Source organism: Ursus arctos, unplaced genomic scaffold (assembly GCF_023065955.2).
Source record: "Ursus arctos isolate Adak ecotype North America unplaced genomic scaffold, UrsArc2.0 scaffold_30, whole genome shotgun sequence".
Lineage (NCBI taxonomy): Eukaryota > Metazoa > Chordata > Mammalia > Carnivora > Ursidae > Ursus > Ursus arctos.
Genome location: NW_026622986.1, coordinates 15,662,994 through 15,685,280, shown reverse-complemented (window position 1 = coordinate 15,685,280; position 22,287 = coordinate 15,662,994). Strand labels below are relative to the sequence as shown.

Here is a 22,287-nt window from a genome sequence, read left to right as displayed (position 1 = left end):
CAGGCGACACGCACCCTTGGCGGACCAAAGCGGGCTCCTTCCTAGGATCTCTGGGCGGGAGCGGAGGACCCTGAGAGGACACTTCCCCGCCTCCTTCCTATAGGAGGTGAAAATCAACCCTCCCGCACGGTTTACTCCTCTCTTTCTCCTAAACCTCCAGCGCAGATTTTTAAAGGCGTCCAGAGCATCCTGCAACTTCGGGGAAGAGAGTGCCCAACTCCCGCTCTCCCACCGCCCCTATCGCATTAATCCCTTTCCTTTGGTCGCCTTCAAACTCGCCGCGGGTAGTATCCTCGCCCCAACCTGGAAGCGAGCGCCCCCGGTTGTTCGCAGCAGCCCCTCGGCGCCTGTTTGCCGGGAGCTCGGTTTCTGGCTCGTCGCAGATCCAGCTGCGGTTCCGACCAGTCCCCAGCCTCGCGAGGCACACGCGCGCGTGCACACACACGCGCTCACACTCCCGCTCACACTCCCGCGTCCTCGTTCCCGGCACCCCACCCTCCAAAGCCGCTCCTCCGCGGGGTTGGGGGGGGTGGGGTGACGTCAGGACTGCAGTCCCGAGGAGAGCGGCTGGAGAGGGTTGCGCGCTCCTCGCCTAGGAAGCTGGAGGCGCACTCGGGCAGGCGCCGCTCCCGCGCTCCTCCCTCTCCTCTGCACCCGCTGTCACGCTGCCCGCCAGCGGGGGAGCGTCGCGAGCCTCCAGGTGAATTGAAAGTCGTTACCGGGGGAGGACGGAGAGGGTGCTGCAGTCCTGGCATGCCCTGAAACTGCAACTCGGACAGAAACGACCCGGCGGAGGAGCGGGCGCGCGGCGCCGTGCGCAGCCTCCCCGGGCTGCTGGAGGCGGCCGCTGCCCAGCACGCAGCTGAGCGCGGCGGCCGAACGTCGGCCGCGGAACTCCGGTCCTGGGCGCGCTCGCCCGGGAGAGACCCCCAGTCCTGCGCATTTCGCAGCTGCGCGGGTGTGGGGAATGCGAGCGTGGTGGCTCCAGGTCGCCGCCGAGCAGCTGCCTGTGGGAGAGAGCGGCGAGGCGAGGGGGCGGCAGCCTCGGCCCGAAGTAAGTGCAGCAGAAGTTTGCGTCGGTTTCCCCGCCGCTCCCCTTGAGCGAGTGGGAGGCACATCTCCTTCCCTTGTTCTCTGAGGATACGGAGGGCAGACTTACGGGGCAGTCTCGCCCTGGAGAGAAAGTGAGCGCTACCAGAGGGGCGAGGAGACCCCGGGAGGGCAAAGGCAGGGAGGGATCTCGACGGGGTGAGGGGGTGCCAGAGGAGGAGACCCCAGCTGGGGTGAGGGACGCGAAAGGAACCCGACCCTGAGACCTCAGAAAGGAAGGGATCTGGGGGGCGGTGAAGGTGGAGGTAGTCACACCTATTCTGGTGACCTTGGCGTGCCCCCCTGGAGTGGCGAGACGGGGGCTTGTCAGAGGCTGCAAACAGTGCGACTAGGATGTTGCGTGGCTTCTCACCCGGGGCTGCGGTGAGGCCACCGCGCTTCCGGACGCTGGACGACGGGGGCAAGAGGAGCGAGGAGCCGGCGCGAGGCGGCGACGCTGGAGGGTGGGGACGCCGGCGAGTCCCGACGCGGCGCTCGGAGCTCGAGGTTTGGGGTCCTCTGAGACACTCCAGCCACGACGGGGGAGACCCCGGTCGAGGGAGGAGTCGGGTGTGAAGCTTCAGGTCGTTGCAGTTGCTGTTGGGCGTCTCTGGAGCCTCGGTGGCGAGTGTTCGTCATTGCGCGGCTTCTCCGAGGGCGAGCGCGCTCGGAGAGGCCGACCGGCGGCAGCGGGCCTCGGGCTGCTCCCCGCTGCGCCTCCGCCTGTCCCCCCGAGTCTGCGGGCTCTTCCGCGCCGCAGCAAGGGCCGGGCGCCACCGGGCTTGCCCGAGACCCTAGCTTTGCGCGCTCGTTCTCTGGGCACGTTCAGCTCTTTCTGGCTCTCTCATCTCTAACCGGACTCCCGAAAGAGGTTCTATCCTTTAACTGACCAAACTTCTAATGGGGAAAAAAAGTTCCTGGAAGCCGCGCGCCTCCCTCGGAGCAGAGGCCCGCAGAGGGCAGGCGAGGGCGCCGCGGGCTGGCTCGTCCACCCTCTTCTCACCTGGGGAGGGTTCTCAGGGAATTTTGTACAAAACGTGATGCGATTATTCGGGGAAGGCAAGTGGCATCTTCTTCCAGAGTAGGACTGTCTGTGCCTGGGAAACCGGGATCCCACCCAGCTTCTGGTATTCAGGGTAGATCCACTTTGGGGGAAGAAGGAGATGGTTAATTAAATCCCATCTTTTAAGAAGTCATTCACGATGCGTCCTGATTACCCAGTTTCATTTACTCAGATTCATTCATTTATTCATGCGGAACACTTTATAAGGCCCAATATGTGCCGGGCACTGTGTTAGATGCCGGGGCAATAGAAATGACTGATGTGTGGTTCTGGGACTCAGGGAGCTCACAGTCTGTAAGAGCAGTGATTGGGAAAGAAGATGGGAAACATACACGTCCTACAGGAAAGGGCAGGTGCTACCTGGTTTTCACCACAGGGACTCACTCGAGGCTCATTAACCACGGGGCCCAGCATCTGCTATATTTCATCCTCGCTGAAGGCAGGGACACTATTGTTCATGTTTGATGCTCAGAGGCCAACACTGTGCCAAGCACATAGTAGGTCATCAATAAAGTCTGCTAAATGAATAGATGAAGGGATAAATTATTCATAGTGAATAGTGTCCTAAAGAAAGATAATCATGCTGTATAGTAGTCCCCCCTTATGGGTAGGGGAGGAGATACTTCCCAGACCCCCAGTAGATGTCTGAAAACTTTGGAGATAGTACTAAACCCTATATATACTGTGTTTTTTCCTATATATACATACTTATGAGAAAGCTTGATTTGTAAATTATGCAAGTAAGAGATTAACAGTAACATAATAAAATAGAACACTTATAACAATGTACTGCAATAAAGTTAAGTGAATGTGGTCTCTCTCTCAAAATATCTTACTGTACTGGACTCATCCTTCTTCTTGTGATGACGTGAGATGATAAAGTACCTCCCAATGAGATGAAGTCATTGTGATGCTGCATTAGGCTACTACTGACCTTTTGACCAAACGTCTGCGGGTAACTGAAGCGTTGGAAAGTGAACCCATGTGTAAGGGGTGGGAGGCTACTGTCTTGGGGGAACATTAAAGAAGAAAGAGAATGAGTTAAAAGGGAAAGAAATCAAGGGAGCTGGAGAGGGCAAGAGAAAAAAAAAAAGGTAGGGCTCATGAGCATTTAGAAGTATATATTCTTTAACAAACAACTTTTGTCTTCCATGGTAACCCAATGGAAATTAGCAGCACCCAACTCAGTTCTCTCTGAAATACTTGCCTCTCTGTGGATCTTTGGATTAGTAATGTTTTTAGAACAAGGACTCAGTTAATTACTGTATGGAGGTCATGATGTGGTGTTCACGTGAATGTGTTGGTAATATGGTGATTTGGATTGTCTAGGGTAGGTGAACAGGTTGATAGAAACATACTTTAGAATTACCAAAACAATTCCTTCAAAAGTCCTATAATATTTTGCTATTTAATAAGCAAATTTCTACTCGTGCATTTTAACCATATTTAATTTAAACTTGATTAAGATATTTATACATAGATTTTACCAATTAAGATTAAACACATATGCAAACTCTCCTTGGCTTAAGTAATTGAACTCTTTACACAAGTAGAAGGTGGTAAATTCCCAGGTGAATGATAAGGGTTTTTTTTAAAGATTTTATTTATTTATTTGAGAGAGAGAGAATGAGAGCGAGCATGAGAGAAGCATGAGAGGGGGGAGGGTCAGAGGGAGAAGCAGACTCCCTGCTGAGCAGGGAGCCGGCTGCCTGGGACTCCAGGATCCTGACCTGAGCTAAAGGCAGTCGCTTCACCAACTAAGCCACCCAAGCGCCCGAGTGATAAGGGTTTTATCCCCATTAATTTAATTTTATTATTTTTACCAGGAAACTAAAACTTCACGTTTTTTTATTCTGTGTACAATAGAATAACTTACTTTTTTTTAAACCAGTATTTGTCAACAGTAATAATAATTTGGTGGTTTGAGTCAAGAGTGTTTATGCACTAATCCTGGTTTAGTTATTGGAGCTTTTTAGTGCTATGTGAGCTGGGTCCATTCTAGAATTTTTATAAACTTCATTTTCTCTACGTATGAAACAAGATTATTTCATTTCAATGACTTAATTAGGCATTTAAAATCAGAATATGTCAATGTAGGGTGTGCTATTTTTAGACATTGTATTATGTGGTTGATGTCATTAATTTAGTACACCAACGCTGACAAACAATGTGTATTTAATAAATAGAAAATAACCCATATTTTCCATTATTAAGTATTTTGAAGATGTTTTAGGACATTATCAGAGTTCTAGGAAGAGTATTGTGATTGTGGACAACGTACGGTGATTAAAAATTGTATTTTAGAAGTAAATATAAATAAATACTAAAAAAGGTAGCTGAACCTTGGGATTCTTTAACCAAACACTGAAATGTTTCTTCTGTGGTGGATATCTGACTTGAATTATTGTTAGAATTGCACTGTTAGATCAAATGACTCTTGGAATGAAACTTGTAGATTTGATAAGGAGTACATTCTAAAGGGCAGGACTTTATCTTGGAAATGTAGTTAGGGTACAGAGATGCTGCGGTTACAGGAGTATGAGGTCATAGATTACTGAGCTTAGAAATTATCTAGCCTTGTTTTTGCAGGTGAGAAAATTGGGGCCTAGAAATGTGAAGGATCTAAATTTCCCAGGATCACACTCATATGCATAGGAATCCTATATATTGTCCATTGTAGGACTGACAAGAAATCATGCCCTCAGAGTACCTAAACACGGGGGCAACAGCATGGATCTGCTATCCTTGGATTTCCTCTTTTCTCTCCCTCCACTCACATCCTCTTCTTGGTCCCACCTCTGAGAGGGGTCCCACCTGCTAACCTCCTCCTAGCTCTGTTCCTGCTGCTTTTCCGGGTCCTTCCACAGGACAGAACAGTGAAGGACTTGGTCAGGGGTCCATGAGTTCCAGCCTCACACACAGGTCTAGACCCAGGGAAAACTGCGGAGTAAGTCAAGTTTGGATTGGGTGCCTCCCACATCTACTTTCTACATTTTGACCCCACTGTGCCTCATAAGATCATAGTTTCAGAGCCAGAAGGGGCTTTAGAGATCATCTGGTCTTTATATAGATTGTCTTATAGATGATGGCACACTGGCCTGGAAAAGGTTCTGTGAGAGTCCTATTACAGCCATTGTGCAGGACTTCAGGTGGAGTTCTGATTCTCCTTGGCTGCTGGGTTCTGTCTCCACTGAACTCCAGTGTCTGGTGTTTGATCGCTCTGTTAACATAAGCGTGTGGGCTCTGCAGAGAGACCACTTCCGTTTAAGTTCTCACCTTGTCTCTCCCCAGCTCTGCAACCATTGGCAACTACTTAAGTTCTCAACGCCTTTGTTTATTTATTTGGAAATTTTTGTTTTGTTTTGTATATAGGTATGGATATTTGCATAATTGTTTATTGCTTCCACTTTAGGTTGTAAGTTTTATAAGGAAAGGAACCACGTATTTCTTGCTTGCTGCATGTCTAAGACAGAGCATACCATTTGGCATGGAATAAACACTCAGTAAACATTTGTTGAATAAGGGAATGAATGAATGAGTAAGTGAGTGAGTGAGTATATAATGACAGAGAGAAGGAGGGAGGTATCAATTAGGTAGAATTGGAATTCTTAATGTGAGAGCCATGTCCTTCTAAAGATTCTGGATGTAAAATGCTGTTCTCTTTGCATATCACTTTCTGGATAGTTGGGACCCTGAAATGCTCCTTCCCCGAACCCACTTCTGTCCTTCACTCCTTTCAGCAGGTGGCAGCTCCACTGTCTGGTGACTTGGACCAAAAACTTTGGAGTCATCCTTGACTCCTCTTTCTTTCCCAGCTAGCATTTAACGCATTCACAAATCTCACTGCCATGCCTTCAAGATATATTCCAAATCTGACCGGTTCTCACCACCTGCCTTGCTACCAGCCTGGGTGAAGCCTCTGCCATTTCTTACCTGGATTATTGCAGTGGCCTTCTTACTTTTCTCCCTGCTTCCATTCTTGCCCCCCACCAGAGTCTAGGTTCAACACACAGCCAGAGCAATATTAGCAACACCGACGTCAGGTCACACTACTCCTCTGCTTACATTTTACATCCTCCCATCTTACTCTCACGTTTCATTTACACCTTTCCATTTCTTTCAGAGTAAAGAAAATGATCTGGCCCCTTCTAGCCCTCCTGACTTCTTCTCCTTCCCCACAATCACTGTGTTTCTGCCGTACTGATGTCAGATGTCCTTCCTGCCTTCCTGTTCCTGTAACATACCACATACCCTCTCTCCCTCTCTCCTAAGCTACTTTGAACTTGTTCTACCCTTTGTCTGGAATGCTCTCCCCTGAACACCTGCTTGGCACTCTTTCACACCCTTCAAATCTTTTTTTTTTTTTTTTTTTTTTTTTGAGAGAGAGAGAGAGAGAGCGAGTGACCGAGTGACCGAGCATGAGAGCATGTGAGCCCGGTGGGGGGTGGGGGGTGTGGGGTGGGAGAGGAGAGAGAGAGAATCTTTGAGCAGGCTCCACCTCAGTGCAGAGCCCCTCCGGGGTCTTGACCTCATGACCCCGAGATCATGACCTAAACTGAAATCAAGGGTCAATTGCTTAACTGATGGAGCCACCCAGGCGCTCCTCTTCAAATCTTTTCTTACATTCCTCTTCTCAATAGGGCTTCTTTTGATTACCCTAATTTAAGATTACACCCCTCTTAAGTTTTAATTCCTCTTTCTTACACTAATTTCCCTTTTATCTCTTGTGACTATAAATACCATATATCCTATTCAAGTATGTTTTGTGTTTCTCTGTGCACCTGGCACGCAGTACATGCTTAATTAGTGTAAGACGTTATTCTTATGGTGTCATCTATGGTCTCCTGGCCATTCAGTCTTCCCTTTGGTCAGGATTGTGGTGAGAGGCAGAATTCTGCCAGGATCCTCAGCTGTTATACTTGGAAATGACCTTGAGGGAGTCCCAGGGGTTGTTTACATCTGCTGCTAGAAATAATTAGGAAAGAAAATGCAGTTATCTCTCCAAGATATGGCCTAATCATTTCCTTGAAATACCTTCTGACCTGGGGCTTCTGGAAGGTTGCTGGGGTAAGGTCCATCCTTGGGGTGACATAACACATTTTATCATGCTGTCCATCCATGCGAGTCCTTCCTAAATGGGGCAAGGGTCTTCTAAGGAGTCACATTGTATTTCTTAAATGGCACTGTCAGCAGGAGGCTAGGAAGAGTGGCATTCCAGGGGCCAAAAGTGGAGATCGGGGCCAGACTGGAAAACCGAGCTGTTTCTGAAACATTGTTTCTTAATGGAGTAACCTGCTGAAGTCAGGATTAAGAACAGGAACATGAGAGGAAAGTGAGAAAGACTTTACACATCATCTAGTTGATCATGCAGGTTGGATTTTCACTACTTTTCTTTTTCTTGTCTCTTGCTACTGGGTTTTCTTCTTGCTTATCTTAACATGACTATTCTCACAGGTTGTCCTGAGGAGAAGTTATGAAGCCATATCAATTAACCAAAGAGGCACTACCTGAAAAAATAATAATTAAATAAAACGATCCCTGTAAAGCGATCCGGAGGGCTGGGAACAGCTTGTGCTAAATAACGCCCCTTAATTGTTTAATTATAGGCTGTCCCTGTTTAATGCACTGTTGGCTGAACTGATAGGATGTTTTTATGGGTCCTACCAGGATATTGGTATTTTATCTTATATTTCTATAAAATTACCATACTAAACTCTGCAGCTTGTAATCCCTGCTAGCTCAGAGCAGTCTTGAGCTCAGGGCAACTTGTAAAGTTGACTTAACAGGCAGTCTTTTCAGTCCTAAGTGCTCAAAATGGCTTTGCTGTAACAGAGAAAAATGTTATGTTGTGCCATTTTTTGCTCTAGAAATAGAAAGAGAGCCTTGGGTTTAGTGCTTGTAGGTTACCAGTTCTGTTCTTGGCACTCTCTGTGACCTTGTCCAATTTACATTAGTTTAGAGTAGCTTTTCTGGAGCCAGGAAAAGTTACCACAGCAGCAAAAATGGGGCCAACAACCTTGAACTATAGCCGTGAGAAATCCATTTTCTTATAACTGTGAAAGATACAGCCAAAGCAACTCTTCAGGAAAGACTGTGTGTGTGTGTGTGTGTGTGTGTGTGTGTGTGTGTGTGTGTGTGTTGGGGGTGGTGGTGGTTGTGGTGGTTCGAACTCAAGGATAGAAACACAAATGGTCATAATAATGAAAATAGAGAGGGAATGCCTTTTAGCTTTTGGGACAACTGGTGTACACATAATTTTTTGCCTAGCTTTCAAACACGTTTTGTTCTGAATGGTTTTCATAAGTAGGTTGTTTGGAAATGTTTTTCTCATAGAAACAATGTTAGGTGTGGAATTTAGGTTCCCAAATGCCTTGGGAAAAGCCTATTTAATTCATTGCCGAGTGGTAAAAAAATGATACTATAGTTCGATTTTTTTTATGCGGGAAAATGAGTATTAATTTCTGATGAATAAAATCCTGGTTTCTATCATGTTACACCATGAAGATCTAGGTTGGCAGTTTTCTAACTACTCTCTGTCTTGGCTCCTTTCAGGTTTGTTCAACAGAACAGTAGAATACAGTTGGCCCTTGAACAATGTGGGGTTGGGGTGCTGACCCCCATGTAGTCAAAAATCTGCATATAACTTTTGACTCCCCCAAAACTTAACTAATAGCCTGCTGTTGAGTGGAAGCCTTACTGATAACATAAAGTCAATTAACACATATTTTGTATGTTATATGTATTATATACTGTATTCTTATGACAAAGGAAGCTAGAGAAGAGAAAATGTTAAGGAAATCATTAGGAAGAGGAAATACAGTTACAGTACGATACTGTACAAAATCTGTGTATAAGGGGACCCACACAGTTCAAACATATGTTGTCCAAGGGTCAGCTGTGTGTCTTTTTATTTACGAGCTTTTAAAAACAAGTTTATAAAATCACGTTAAATTAACAAAGCATAAATACATTTTAAAAAATGCGTATCAACATGAAGTATGTAGACATCATTGAGAATTAAGATTCGTGCAAGGCATATATCAGTGTTGATGTTGGGAATCGGGATGTTCTCCTAGCCTCCCACCCTGAGGCTTCTGCTGTGACCCCCATTCTGCACAGGATAAGAGTGTTTAGTTTGTTGAAAACTCGCTGAGAGTTTTGATGCCAGTTTTCTCAGTTGTACCTGTGTCCTTTGCTCACCAGATCCGTAAGATTGGATGCTGGCCTCTAGGACCCCTTTATAGAAGACACAAAGCAATTATCCTTTTCTCTATCGTTCTCTCTACTTTGTCCTCCTTCCCTCTGTCCTGCAGTCTTCCTCTCCTTCCTTTTGGCTTCATTTTCTGGTTAAACCTCAGCGTTCTGGTCCGTTAAGTACCTTTATGCAAAGTGGGATCTGCCCTCCCTCTAGTGGTGATCAGGAGATCTTCCCTTCCCATTGCCTCCCCTCTGCCCCCAGCCTTACTGAGATGTAATTGACATAACGTTGTGTAGGTTTCAGATGTACAAAGTATAACATTTTCCTCACGTCACATACTTACCATTTCTTTTTTGTGGTAAGAACATTTAAAATGGACTTTCTTAGCAATCCATTGCCTGGATTAACGCCAGGAGCTTGTTTTTACCTAGTACAGTCTTGGCAGTGGCTGGGTCCTTCAACTCACAGCGGCCTCCAGAGACCCGGGCCTGGAGATTCTCCTCGCAGACACTCATGCGTAGAATGGGTGTCCCAGCAGAGCAGGGGCAGGGGCCAGGGGGATCAGAGACAGTAGCTGTGAAACTCTTAAGTTTTCTTTTGAAGACCCCAAACATCGCCCTATGTACTTCCCTCTCTATTCTATTTCTAGCTTTGTACATGGTGTCCTACCCACACATTCCCAGTGGACCAGAAAGCAGGTTCAAAACTTCTTCCTGGGGCGCCTGGGTGGCACAGAGGTTAAGCGTCTGCCGTCGGCTCAGGGCGTGATCCCGGCGTTATGGGATCGAGCCCCACATCAGGCTCCTCTGCTATGAGCCTGCTTCTTCCTCTCCCACTTCCCCTGCTTGTGTTCCCTCTCTCGCTGGCTGTCTCTATCTCTGTCGAATAAATAAATAAAATCTTTAAAAAAACCACAAAACTTCTTCCTTACCTCTCTTTTCTGAAAAGTAGAGAGGGGACAAGATTTCCAGAAGGTTTTCATTTAGAGGTGTGCTGGGTCTCTGAAAGAGGGAAAATTGTGAATGTTTTTACGAGAGTCGACTTCACCATGTCATCAACTGGCTCACAAAACACTTGAAAATTTAATAATTAGCTCTCATTAATCTGTACAAGCTGGCTTCCACAGTCTACTCTTTTTATTGTGAAGAGTCATGTTAAAACAAGGGTATAAGTTTTCCTTTGTGTTCTTCCTCTCTTAACCATCCCCCACCCTGCACCCTTGCCTTTTTTCACTTAGTGAATCATAGAAAAAAATTGTATAGATCCAAGAGTCATCACATTTGTTCTATAAAGGTCCAGATAGTAAATAAATATTTTAGACTTTGCAGACCACTTTTGGTTTTTGTCACATACTTTTTTTTTCTTAAACAGCCCTTTGAAAATGTAAAAACTACTCTAAACTACAGTATAAAAACAAAAATAAGTTAGGCTGAAGGTTAGATTGGGTCTGTGGGTCTTAGTTTGCTGACCCCTGGAATAGTTGATCAGGGTAGATCTTTGGAAATTTTAATTTCAGAAATTTGAAATTTAGAATTTATAAATGTATAATTAAAAATATACAATGTAATATAAATTATATAGTATATAATATAAATTATATTATATATATTTCAGAGAAAAAAAATCCAAACTGGGTGAAGTTATCTTGACCATTTCACCATAGGACCCAAGCTTGGGTCTCTATTGGAAGAATGAGGTCTTTGGAAATTGAGGGTGAGGAGAGGTGAGGACACTGAAGATGGTGAGCTCATTAGTAAATAAGGAAAAGCATGGCCTCTGGGTATATTTTTTTCCTCCTTCTTTCTTAAAAACAACCCCCCCCAAAAAAACGCAGGTTTTTTTGAGATATAATTCCTATATTATAAAATTCATCCATTTAAACTATACAGTTCAATTTTTTGGGTATATTCATAGGATTATGCAGTGATCACTACCATCTCATTTTAGAACATTTCCATCTCCCCTAAAAGAAACTCATCCCATTTGCCATCCCCTTTCTACCTGCCTGTTCTGCCAGCTCTGCCCGCTCCTGGAAACCACTTACCGACTTTCTATCTCTATGGATTTGCCTATTCCAGATACTTCACATAAATGTAATCATAACGATGCGGCCTTTAGTGACTGGCTTCTTTCACTTGGTATAATGTTTTCAAGGTCCATCCATGTTGTATCAATACTTCATTTCTTTTTATTGCCAAGTAATAATACATTACATGGACAGACCACATTTTATTTATCCATTCATCAGTTGATGGATCTCTGGGTTGTTTCCGATTTTTGACTATTACAAATCATGCTGTAAGGAAGAGTTGTATACAAGTCTTCGTATGGATATACATTTTCATTTCTCTTGGCTGGATATCTAGGAGTGGAGTTGTTGGGGGATATGATAACTTAGGTTCAGCGTTTTGAGGAACTGCCAAACTGGTTTCCAAAAAGGCTGCATCATTTTACATTCTCACCAGCAGTATATGAGGGTTCTATTTTCTCCATATTCTTTCCAATGCTTGGCTGCTGTTTTTTTTTTTTTTTAAAGATTTTATTTATTTATTTGATAGAGATAGAGACAGCCAGCGAGAGAGGAACACAAGCAGGGGGAGCGGGAGAGGAAGAAGCAGGCTCATAGTAGAGGAGCCTGATGTGGGGCTCGATCCCACAATGCCGGGATCACCCCCTGAGCCGAAGGCAGATGCTTAATGACTGCACCACCCAGGCGCCCCAATTGGCTCTTGTTTTTGATCACAGCCATCCCAATGGGTGTGAAGTGTATCTCATTGTGGTTTTGATTTGTATTCCCTTAATGGCTAATGGTAATAGATAAATGTCTATTCAAATATATTTTCCGTTTTTTTAATGATTTATTTTTTTTATGTATTCGGGAGAGAGAGAGAGAGAGAGGGGTGGGTGGGCAGAGGGAGAGGGAGAAGAAGGAAGCAGACTCCCCGTGGAGCGTGAAGCCTGATGCAGGCTTGATCTCACAACTGACCTGACACCAAGACCTGACCCAAAATCAAGAGTCTGATGCTCACTCGACTGTGTCATCCAGGTGCCCCACATGGTGCATTTTGAAATAGAGTTGTCTCTTTATTCTTGGTTTAGAAATTGTCTAGATGTAAGTTCCTTGTCAGATAAAGGATTTGCAACATTTTCTTCTTTTATGTGGGTTGTCTTTTCACTGTAATGATGGCTTAATTTGCAGCACAGAAGTTTTGATATTTTGATTAAGTGCAATTTATCTATTTTTTCTTTTGTCACTTGTGCAACAAATCCAAATTCAATAACATTTATTCTTGTTTTCTTCTAAATGTTTTGTAATTCTAGCTCTTGCTTAATTTAGGTCTAATACATTTTGCGTTACTTTTTGTGTATGGTATGAGGAAGACATCCAACTTTATTCTTTCGTATGAGGATATCCAGTTGTCCCAGCACCATTTGTTGAAGAGTTGAATTGTCTTGGCATCCTTGCTAAAATCGATGGAATGTAAATGGGAGGGTTTATTTCTGGACTCTCCATTTTCTTCCATTTATCTATCTACATGTTTAGTTTTATATCAGTGCCACATTGTCTTGAATACTATGGGTTTGTAGTAAATTCAAATTGGAAAGTGTGAGTCCTCCAGCTTACTTCTTATTTCTCAAGATTGTTTTGGCTATCTCATTCCCTCGAATTTCCATATAAACTTTAGGATCTGTTTGTCAAATTCTGTTAAAATAGCCAGCAGGGATTTCGGTAGGAATTGTGTTAAATCTGTACATAGATCTGGGGAGTAATGCTATCTTGACAATACTAATTCTTCTAACACATGAACACAGGATGGCTTTCCATTTATTTAGGTCTTTAATTTTTTCATCAATGTTTTGTAATTATAAGAGCATAAGTATTACACCTATTTGTTAAATTACTCTTTAGTATTTCTTCCTTTCCAATCTGAATGTTTGCTTTCTTCTTCCCTCTCTCCCTCCCTTCCTCCCTTCTTCCTTTTCTCCCTCCCTTCCTCCCTTCCTTCTTTTTCTATTGCCCTGGCTAGAACCTGCAGAACAATGTTAAATAGAGGGATGATATTGGATAGCCTTGTCTTGTTTTTGATCTTAGGGAGAAAGCATTCAGTCTTCCGCTGTTAAGTATAAAGATATCTGTGGGTTTTGCATAGATGCCTTTTATCGGGTTGAGGAAGTTCCTTTTCCCTTCCTGGTTTGTTGAGTGTTTCCATTATAAAATGGTATTGGATTTTGGGAAATGCTTTTTCTGTGTTTATTGGGATGATCATATGATCTTTATTCTTTATTCTATTAAAGTGATACATTACCTTAATCAAATGTTAAGCCAACGTTGCATTTCTGGGATAAATTCCACTTGGTCATGTTGTACAATCCTTTTTATATGTTGCTGCATTTAGTTTGCTGGTATTTGTTAAGGAATTTTTGTCTATATTCATAAGGGATATTGGCCTGTAATTTTCTTTCCTAGTGATATCTTCATCTCATTTGGGTATCAGCATAATAGTGGCCTCTCGTCTCCTGTTCTTCATTCTCAGTACTGCTATTCTAGCCACTTCAGGGTCTAGCATGAATGCAAGCTGAGAAGAAGAGGAGGGAGTCAGGGGTGTTGTGGATCCCAGGCAATGGTATGGATATGGGGAAGAAAACCCCAACAGGGTCTACAGAGGACACAGGATTCTTGGTTGCCACATGGACACCAAGCTGGTGACTTACTATTGGGAATATCTTTTGTATAGGACATGTTCTATTCTGTTCTTTTTACGTGTATATTCATTCAGAATATTAATAGATGTGATAGAAGTACATTTATTATAAATTTAAATAGATGTGGTTCCTATCCTCTGAGAACACAGAGGTTAAAGGAGTAGGCAGATACAATAAAATAATCACAAATTAAATATAACAGTACAGTTGTATTCAGGATGATGAAGGGGGGGGATCTGGTGCCCTGAGAGTGGGTAATCAGGGAATTTGGTCGAGTGTTCTGGTTGTGGGAACAATATGCCTGAAGGCTCGGCTTGGGGAATGAGTGATGGAGGCCAGTGTGGGTGGAGTGCACAGAGCAGGAGAAATAATGGACGGGAGGCAGGAAGAAATAGCCAGACCACCCCTGGCCTGCAAGTCCAGGCTAAAGGCCTGCATCTGTATCCTCAGAGAAAGTGGTATGTTTTCACTTTTTAAATTTCCTCGTCTGGATTCACCAGTCATATTTTTGTTTCACGTTTTCCTGAAAGAAGGAAATATCACTCATTATTTCTGCTCTTTCCATTTATTTTAGGTTTTTACTTTTATGAGACTCAAAGTAGAGACAAGGGGGAAATGAAATGGAATAGAATGAGGGATGGAAAGATAGTTTCAGGCTGGTCCTAGAGAGAAGGAAGGGAGAAAGAGAAGATGACAAGATTATATTTGTTTAAGGGCAGAAGAAAAAGGATGGGAACTGGAAGGAAGAATGAGCATGCATCTGGCCCACCTCCCTAATTTTACAGGTGGACACACAGGCCCAGAAACACTGGATGACTTTCCTGCTCACCTACCCTGAGGCAGAAGTGTTGGGACACCCCCTGCACCTGCCTGCTTCCTTTTTGAGTGCTCTTTAAATCCTCTGGCGGGCACTGTTTCTTTAGCTGAGCTCTAAGGGAAAAGAAGCTGTTGGTCAGGTAGAGAATGCAGGGAAGGAGGCTTCAGGTAGGGGGCTGATACGCAAAGTCCTTGGGGCAGGAGAAAGCTTGAATTCAGACATCAAAGATGGCCACTCTGTTTGGAGTGCAGGCAAGGAGACATGAGGGGAAAAATGAGGTAGGGGCCTCCTCACAAAGAGTCTTGGAGGTTGGTAAGGAGTGTGGATCTAGTCTGAGCGCAGTGTGAACAGTTTTAAGGAAGGGAGTAAAGTGAAAAGATTGACATATTAGGAAGATGACTTGCTCCTTTGTGGAGAAGAGGTTAAATGGGGCCAGAGCAGAGGTGGCCCGCCCAGGTATGACTCTGTGGGAGGTGACGTGGGTGAGAAGTGGACAGACTAGAGATTTGGTTTGGAGTTAGAACTGATAGGACTTGCAGATGTTACCTTAAAGGCATCGGGAAACTTCCCAGAGGAAGTTGGATGTGCTTAGACTAGAGAAAGGGGCAGGTGGATCCTCCCGAGGGAGGTGGGTTTTTCTGGAAGTAGATGTATGGGCTGTCCCTGAAGCTGCCCCACCAGGAGTGGGGGAAAATTCCCAGAGAAAAAGAAACTCCGGTCCACCTGAAATGCCCTTCTTTCTTTTGTGACGGACAAATGTTTACTTGTTCTTTGAAGCCTGTCTCAAATATTACCTTTCTGTGAAACTTCAGGTTAGTTGTATAATACTTTCATAGCATTTATTATGCCTATCTAGCCCTGATTACTATTTCTGCATAGCTCTTATTGTGCCGAAAGTGCTATCATGATTTCTGTTTAACACACAGCAATATGGGGGCGCCTGGGTGGCTCGGTCGGTTGAGCTTCTGACTTCAGCTCAGGTCATGATCTCAGGGTCCTGGGACTGAGCCCCACTTCTGGCTCTGTGTTCCGTGTTTAGCGCAGAGTCTGCTTGTCCCTCTCCCTCTGCCCCTCCCCCCACTCATGCTCTCTTTCTCTCTCTCTCTCAAATAAATAAGTCAAATAAAAAAAAATACACAGCAATATGAAGCACAGAGAGATTAGTCCCCAAGAGGTGGCCTGGTTCCACAGACCCGTGCTTAGCCCCTCACTGTGTTCCTTCCTGCTGGGAGCTCTCTGTGTAGCATTACTGACTCCTTCTCTTGCTTCCAGTGACTTCTGTTTTGGCACTTGGCGTATAGTGTGAATAACTAATTTTTGAATGTTTTTCTGTGACCAAATTGAAGGCAGGGACCGTGTATTGTTTACTTTCACGTCTTCAGGGTTGGGCACATAATGGATGCAGAATGAGGGAACGAATGAATGAATGGGCATGAATGAATGAATGATGTCTGAGGGAATGAGAAAGTAAAGTAGCAGGAGGGGAATAGGGTCTTTCTGTAACCTTCTGCAGCCTGCATTTTTCTAGGCCAAAGAATCCCTGAGCTGCATTATAATTCAGGCCAGCGTAATTTCTGGCTTTGCCATTATATTGTTTTAGAATTTTCATTAATGTTTTGTTGGGTTCTAATCAAATAATGCTATTCTCAGTTAAACAGATGCTGAAGCTCCTGCTCGGGCAGGTATTATGCTCTTTAAACACAGTTGCTCCTCTGTTGTCACCAAGGACATTTCTGCATCTGATATTGATTTAAATATTCAGTTATGAATGTCATGAAGACAACTTTATTTATAGCTAATGAGGATTGTATCGGCTGAAGAAGCTGGCAATGGGAACAATGTAGTGCATGCTTGTTAATTCAATGTGAATGACTAGAATAGCCTCGTTGATCAGCATTCACAAGGCTTTTTGTTCCGTACTGATATGAAATTGAAAAATATTGGGTGTTATGATTTTACTGTATTTTAGTGTCACATAGTGCAAGTGTTTTTGGAAAATTCATTATATTTTGCAGAGGATTCATGTTGTGCTGAACTTTCATTCCAATTCGGATTTATACAGGTGTGTCTTGATTTTGAAAAGTTCGTTTTATGAAACCAGAATTGCAGAGTAGATACATTAGAAATAAAGTCCGTTAAAAAAGCATAGTTGGGTAGCTCATCAAATATCTATGGAGTGGGTATAATGAGCTTAGGGGACTGGGTCACCATCTACTCTTCTCATTCTCCAGGGTTCTGATCAATAATGCAAACCAACCAGGCAAGATTGCTAGCCAGATGGGAAAAAAAGTAGGGATTTTGTCTGTATAATCTTCAACGCAGAGTTCTGTGAAATCTGTATCAGAGTATGTGCTTCAGGCTTCATTCAAAGTGGAACTTTTTACTCCTACTCTTTATTGAGAATTGGACCACATAAGTTCAAGTGTGCTTGCAGAGGGATGGAGGGACTAGATATTCAGAGCAGACCCTGATACCACCTGCTTGGATGTGGAAGAGGCTGGCAGGCTGCTTCCAAAGGAAGACGTGGCAGAATAATTCCTACCTGCCCACCCCACCTGCCCTGCCCAGTGTCCACATTTTATTTCCCAAAAGCTGTGAATATTTTACCTTACATGGCAAAGAGACTTTGTGGATATGATTATGTTAAAGATCTGGAGAAGGGGATATTATCCTGGATTATCCAGGTGGCCCCATTGTAATCACAAGGGTCTTTTTAAGAGGGAGCAAGAGGGTCACAGAGAAGGGTGTGACGACTGAAGCAGACATTGAAGTGATGGAGTGCTACAAGTTGGGAGATGTGGACCATCTACAGGAGATGGAAAAGGGAAAGAAGCAGATTCCGTCCTAGAGCCTCCAGAAGGAACACAGCCCTCCCAACACCCTGATTTAGCCCCATGAGACTTCTGACCTACAGAACTCTAAGATAATGAAGTTCTGTTGTTGGAAGCCACTCACTTTGTGGTCATTTGTTTACGGCAGCAATAAAAAACTAATACAGAAGGTTTGGGGGGCCTGTCCAGATATGCCTACTGCATGGAAGAAGGAATAAGGAAGAGTCCTCTGGGTCCATGTGAAAGATGACGTACCCCTACCCTCTAGTGAAACATTGTCCGATGAATAACAAGCCTCAACAGATCAAACCAACCACTCTTCCCTCCTGGGAAAGAGTGAGTGAGAAAATGGAAGCTGATTAAGACATCTTAGTGGGACAAGTTTAACACTGGCAGTTAGAGACTTACACGACCATTAGAAAATGGGAGAGCCAAGTCCAGGGTGATCACTTTCAGGAAATGCGGAAATGGCAGAACTCTGGGTCAAATGTCACTTCTGTTGTCTGCTGACACCCACGAGCCGGCCTGTGGCTGCCATCCAAAAGCAATACCTTGCACCTTCCAAATTTCACATGAGGTCCTCTCAATGGTGAACTTTTCATAGGGACGTTGTAGGTAAGGGAGAATAGCTTCTAGACTTTACCCCTCTGAAGCTCAAGGGCTGAAGCGTACAAAGTTATCAACACTATCTGGCACAGAGGGTGAAAGCAAAAGGGTCTCAGAAGTTTGTTTTCATCTGTGTAGTTTGAGGGAGGAACGTGGAAAAAGGAGCATAGACATCCCTCCCTCCAACGCCCAGTTCCTTTCTTCTCTTGACCTGTTGGGGTGGGGCTGTAGCCGCCATCATGGGCCCAGTGAATGGATGGGCTGGCAAATTCTTCGTTACTGCAGAGCTGTGCAGTAAACCCATCCTGAAGAGAGAGGAGGTGGAGGTGAAATTGAATGCTAGTGGGTAAGTTTAAAATGATTGTGTTGTAATGTAACCGCAACTTAGCAGGTATCTATTTTGAACCTATTACTTCAAGGGCATTTTTCTTTGAAGCTTTTAACAAATAATTTAAGCCAAATTAATATTCATTGCAAATGTCAGGAGCAGTTGAATTTTATTTTCATAGGGCCTTTGAACTTCTGTGTTTACTGTGAAAGATCAAATGTTATGCCATTATTTCTACTTTTAAAATTTGATGAAGTTGCACATGTAACTGTAATCTAATTATTAATAGTTATAAATACCTTTTAATTAAATAATGCGTGCCTTATTTCTTATTGCTCTCAATTGAGTATTTTCAGAAGATTTGTATATTACCTATTCAATCGTTAATTGCCTCTAAAGAGTATAGAATTGCTCCTGGTATGCCAAAAGCAGCAAAGAGAGGGGTGGTTGGGGTGGAGTGCAGCAGGCAGGCATTTGGTTCTGTAATGTAATCCCAGAGGATGAAGGCGGGAAACAGCCAAAGTTAACAACAGGAGGTCAGTAGGAATCTCTATAAATTGGGCAGGGAGGGAAGCCAAGTCAAGCCAAGGTTTCCAACTGTGATCTAAGGGTTTGGAAAAGAGCGAGGGAGGTATATGTCATGGATTAATTGACATAGCAGATGATAGGAGTGCAGAGAGCAAGTTGCTAGGGTATCACTGAATAGTACTGTTTGAAGCTAGCATACTTTGGACTGCGTTTACCTGCTCAGGTATCTGGGGTGGCTCTTGAAAGCCCATCAGACACAGGTTCTGGTCTGTAAAACTGTGTTCATTTGGCTTTTTGCCCCTGGCTATCACACTGAGGCATTTCTCCATGTTTAAGCCCATAAGGCCAATATCAAGAGCTGTTGGTTTCCATTCACGGTCACTAATCATTTCAGTTTTATTTTATCATCAGAAATTTTGTTTTTGTATTTCCAGCGGATTCGTTTGATTCCTACCCAGGCAGACTATCATGGACCAGATACCAAATACCATTCTTCTCTAAAAATGCATCAATCAGCAAACATTTTAAAAGCCCTTTTCCTGTTTACCAGCATCATAGGAATGATCATTTCAATAGCCGTGACCATTCTACAGATCATGTTTTCAGTTAATAAGGAAGTTCTGCTCTTCTATGGTCTAATTATTAAGGTTCTGCCAAATTTTTTTCCATCTAGGAGCTTGTGTTGATTTGCATGGTGATATTTTTGTCATTATCATCATTAGCAGTAGGAGTTATTCTTACACAAGACACCCGTTAAAACTCCTCAGTATCTCTAATAAAGCTTGGCTTTAATTCCCACTAGAATATGTGATGTGATTCTGGGGTTGAAAATAGCCTAAAATAATAGTCAATTTAGATTACTCTAGTCCTCAGTAAAATTAATGCTTCATGATCTCCCATGTGTGGTACTTTTAGGCAATTTCCTTTATATCCTTGGCTTCAAACTTACTTTCAAATCTGTTCAGCTTAGAGTTCTCTTCTGAGGCCAGACCTGCATATACACTGATGATTAGTTACCCCACGTGGCTGTGTCACAGGCACCTCATACTTAATAGGTACAGATCGGAAATATCACCCTTTCTTCCATTTCTCCAGATCTACTCCCCATTCTATATTTGCTTACTCAGAGATAGATGCCAGCTAATTGTCCAGGTCAGATATCTGCACTTCTCTTAGATTTCTTCTTTGACCTTATCCATGTACAACCAGTAGTTGAGAGCTGTCAATTAAGGCATGGGGTGGTTCTTCTGTTCCCAGGGTAGTTCTTCTCCTATGCCTTTCCAGCATAAGTAAGCACTTCTAGTATAACGGTTATTTTATTATATTGTAACTGTTATTTGCATGTCTGTCTCTCCCTTTTGATGGTAGAGGAGAGAGACGAGGTCTGTTCATTTTTATCACTTTGGCGGTTAGCTCAATATTTGTTTAGTCAATGAAGTGAGTGAAGAAGTAAATAAATTTGATGAAAGTACTATGACCAGGGTTTGTACATAGAATGTCCTAAATAATTTATTTATGATGAGCCTGCGATTCTTTATTTTACCTTACTTCCTCTTTACTATTGAATATTATGCGACCTAATGGTAAAAATTGATTAATTTTGGAGTCTCTTTGATGTAGCTATAAGATTTTACTTTTATTTTGTGCTTCACAATGTGAAGTTTCAAATATATGCCAGGGAGATTTAAAATGAGCATGAAGCAGATGACTGCCATGTAACTTTGGGAATTTCAGCGTTGAAAGGTATATATTCATTTTCTCTCATCTGTAGACATTATCTTTACAAAAAAAAAAAAAAAGGTAGAACTGATTCTAAAGGAAGTAATCACATTACCTAAATTTTAACAGTTAAACTTGCCTATGAGAGAAAAGCAAAGCTGACATGACACTACCTTTTACAACATTTTATTTAAAGGATAAATGGCATTACTAAGTTCACGAAGATAACCTTTGAAGGACATGATCTTTAAAAAAAAAAAAGTTTTGTTTTAAAGGGATATACTTTCCCCTAATTTGCAAGTTAATGGTTGTATTTCTGCTTTAACGGTAATAAGAAAGCAGAAATTGTGGCACAAATGATGCAAATGGTGTGTTTCTGTTTTGAAAGGCATTATTTTTTTTTCATTCCTTAAATAAGCTTTTATGGGAGCGTTCTGACTAATGCCGTATATAAGAAATTTATGCTTATACTTCGTTAGATGAGAATGTATCATTAAAATATATGAACTAGTAGACTGCACACAAAATAAAGCAAAAGTATGCTCAGGGCATTTGGAAAAATTTCTCCTTATGAAATAAATGAACAATACCTCTATTTAAATCCATCTAAAACAAAACTCTGATTTACGATATAGGGCTTAGTTTGATCATTAAATTCCCTTTGTATTGGATTCTTATGCATACATTTTGTCCTGGTTCTAAATAGGTAAACTCATCATCCTTTTGTGCTAGGCGTCCCTTGTGCTAAATCAACTCAATATTTAAGAATTTTGGATTGCAAGTTACAAATTGAAACAAATTCAGTATACACAATTAGGATTTCCTGTGCTTCCAGCGTGAACCTGCTTTGTCTTTTCCCAAATAAAACGAAATTTGCTAGACCTTCCCAAGTATTACATTTACAACCAACTTCTCCATCTGGAGAGTCTCTCCCCACTCCCCCTCACCTCCAGTCTGGCCCAGCATTGGACACACCTGGCAAAATTTGATGTTGTAAGTCAATGGGGAAAGCTGATCTAGTTTACGAGGAGAAGCTTTTTATATCTGCATCTACTGTGTAAATTAAAAGGTATTTATATGTCCATAACAACAAATGGACACGTGGCTTTTTATTTTTAAATCTTCGACATCATCTGTAGTCTTTTAGGTCCTTATTTTTCATTCTCTTCACATTTTCAACTTCTCATATGTAAGGTTTGTTTATACTTGTTGTCATTGTCCCTGCACCTGTCATGGTGCATATGCGTGTTTCACCCATCCCCCCCCCAGGGGGAGAGAGAGAGAGAGAGAGGGGTGGAGCCAGCGGAAGCATGGTGGGTGAGGGGCAGAGGGAGAGGGAGGGAAGGAGAGAATCTCAAGCAGACTCCTGGCTGAGGGCGGAGCCTGAGGCAGGGCTGATCCCAC

The 22,287-nt window shown here is 43.1% G+C and overlaps 1 long non-coding RNA gene across 1 annotated transcript in view; it reads left to right on the top strand.

The window, feature by feature from the left end:
* Positions 1-568: 568 nt before the first annotated feature.
* Positions 569-22,287, top strand: part of LOC130542158 (uncharacterized) — a 38,249-nt gene continuing 16,530 nt past the window's right edge. The window contains exon 1 of the long non-coding RNA XR_008956513.1: positions 569-1,054. This is a non-coding gene — a long non-coding RNA (uncharacterized LOC130542158). The remainder of the gene's footprint in view (positions 1,055-22,287) is intronic.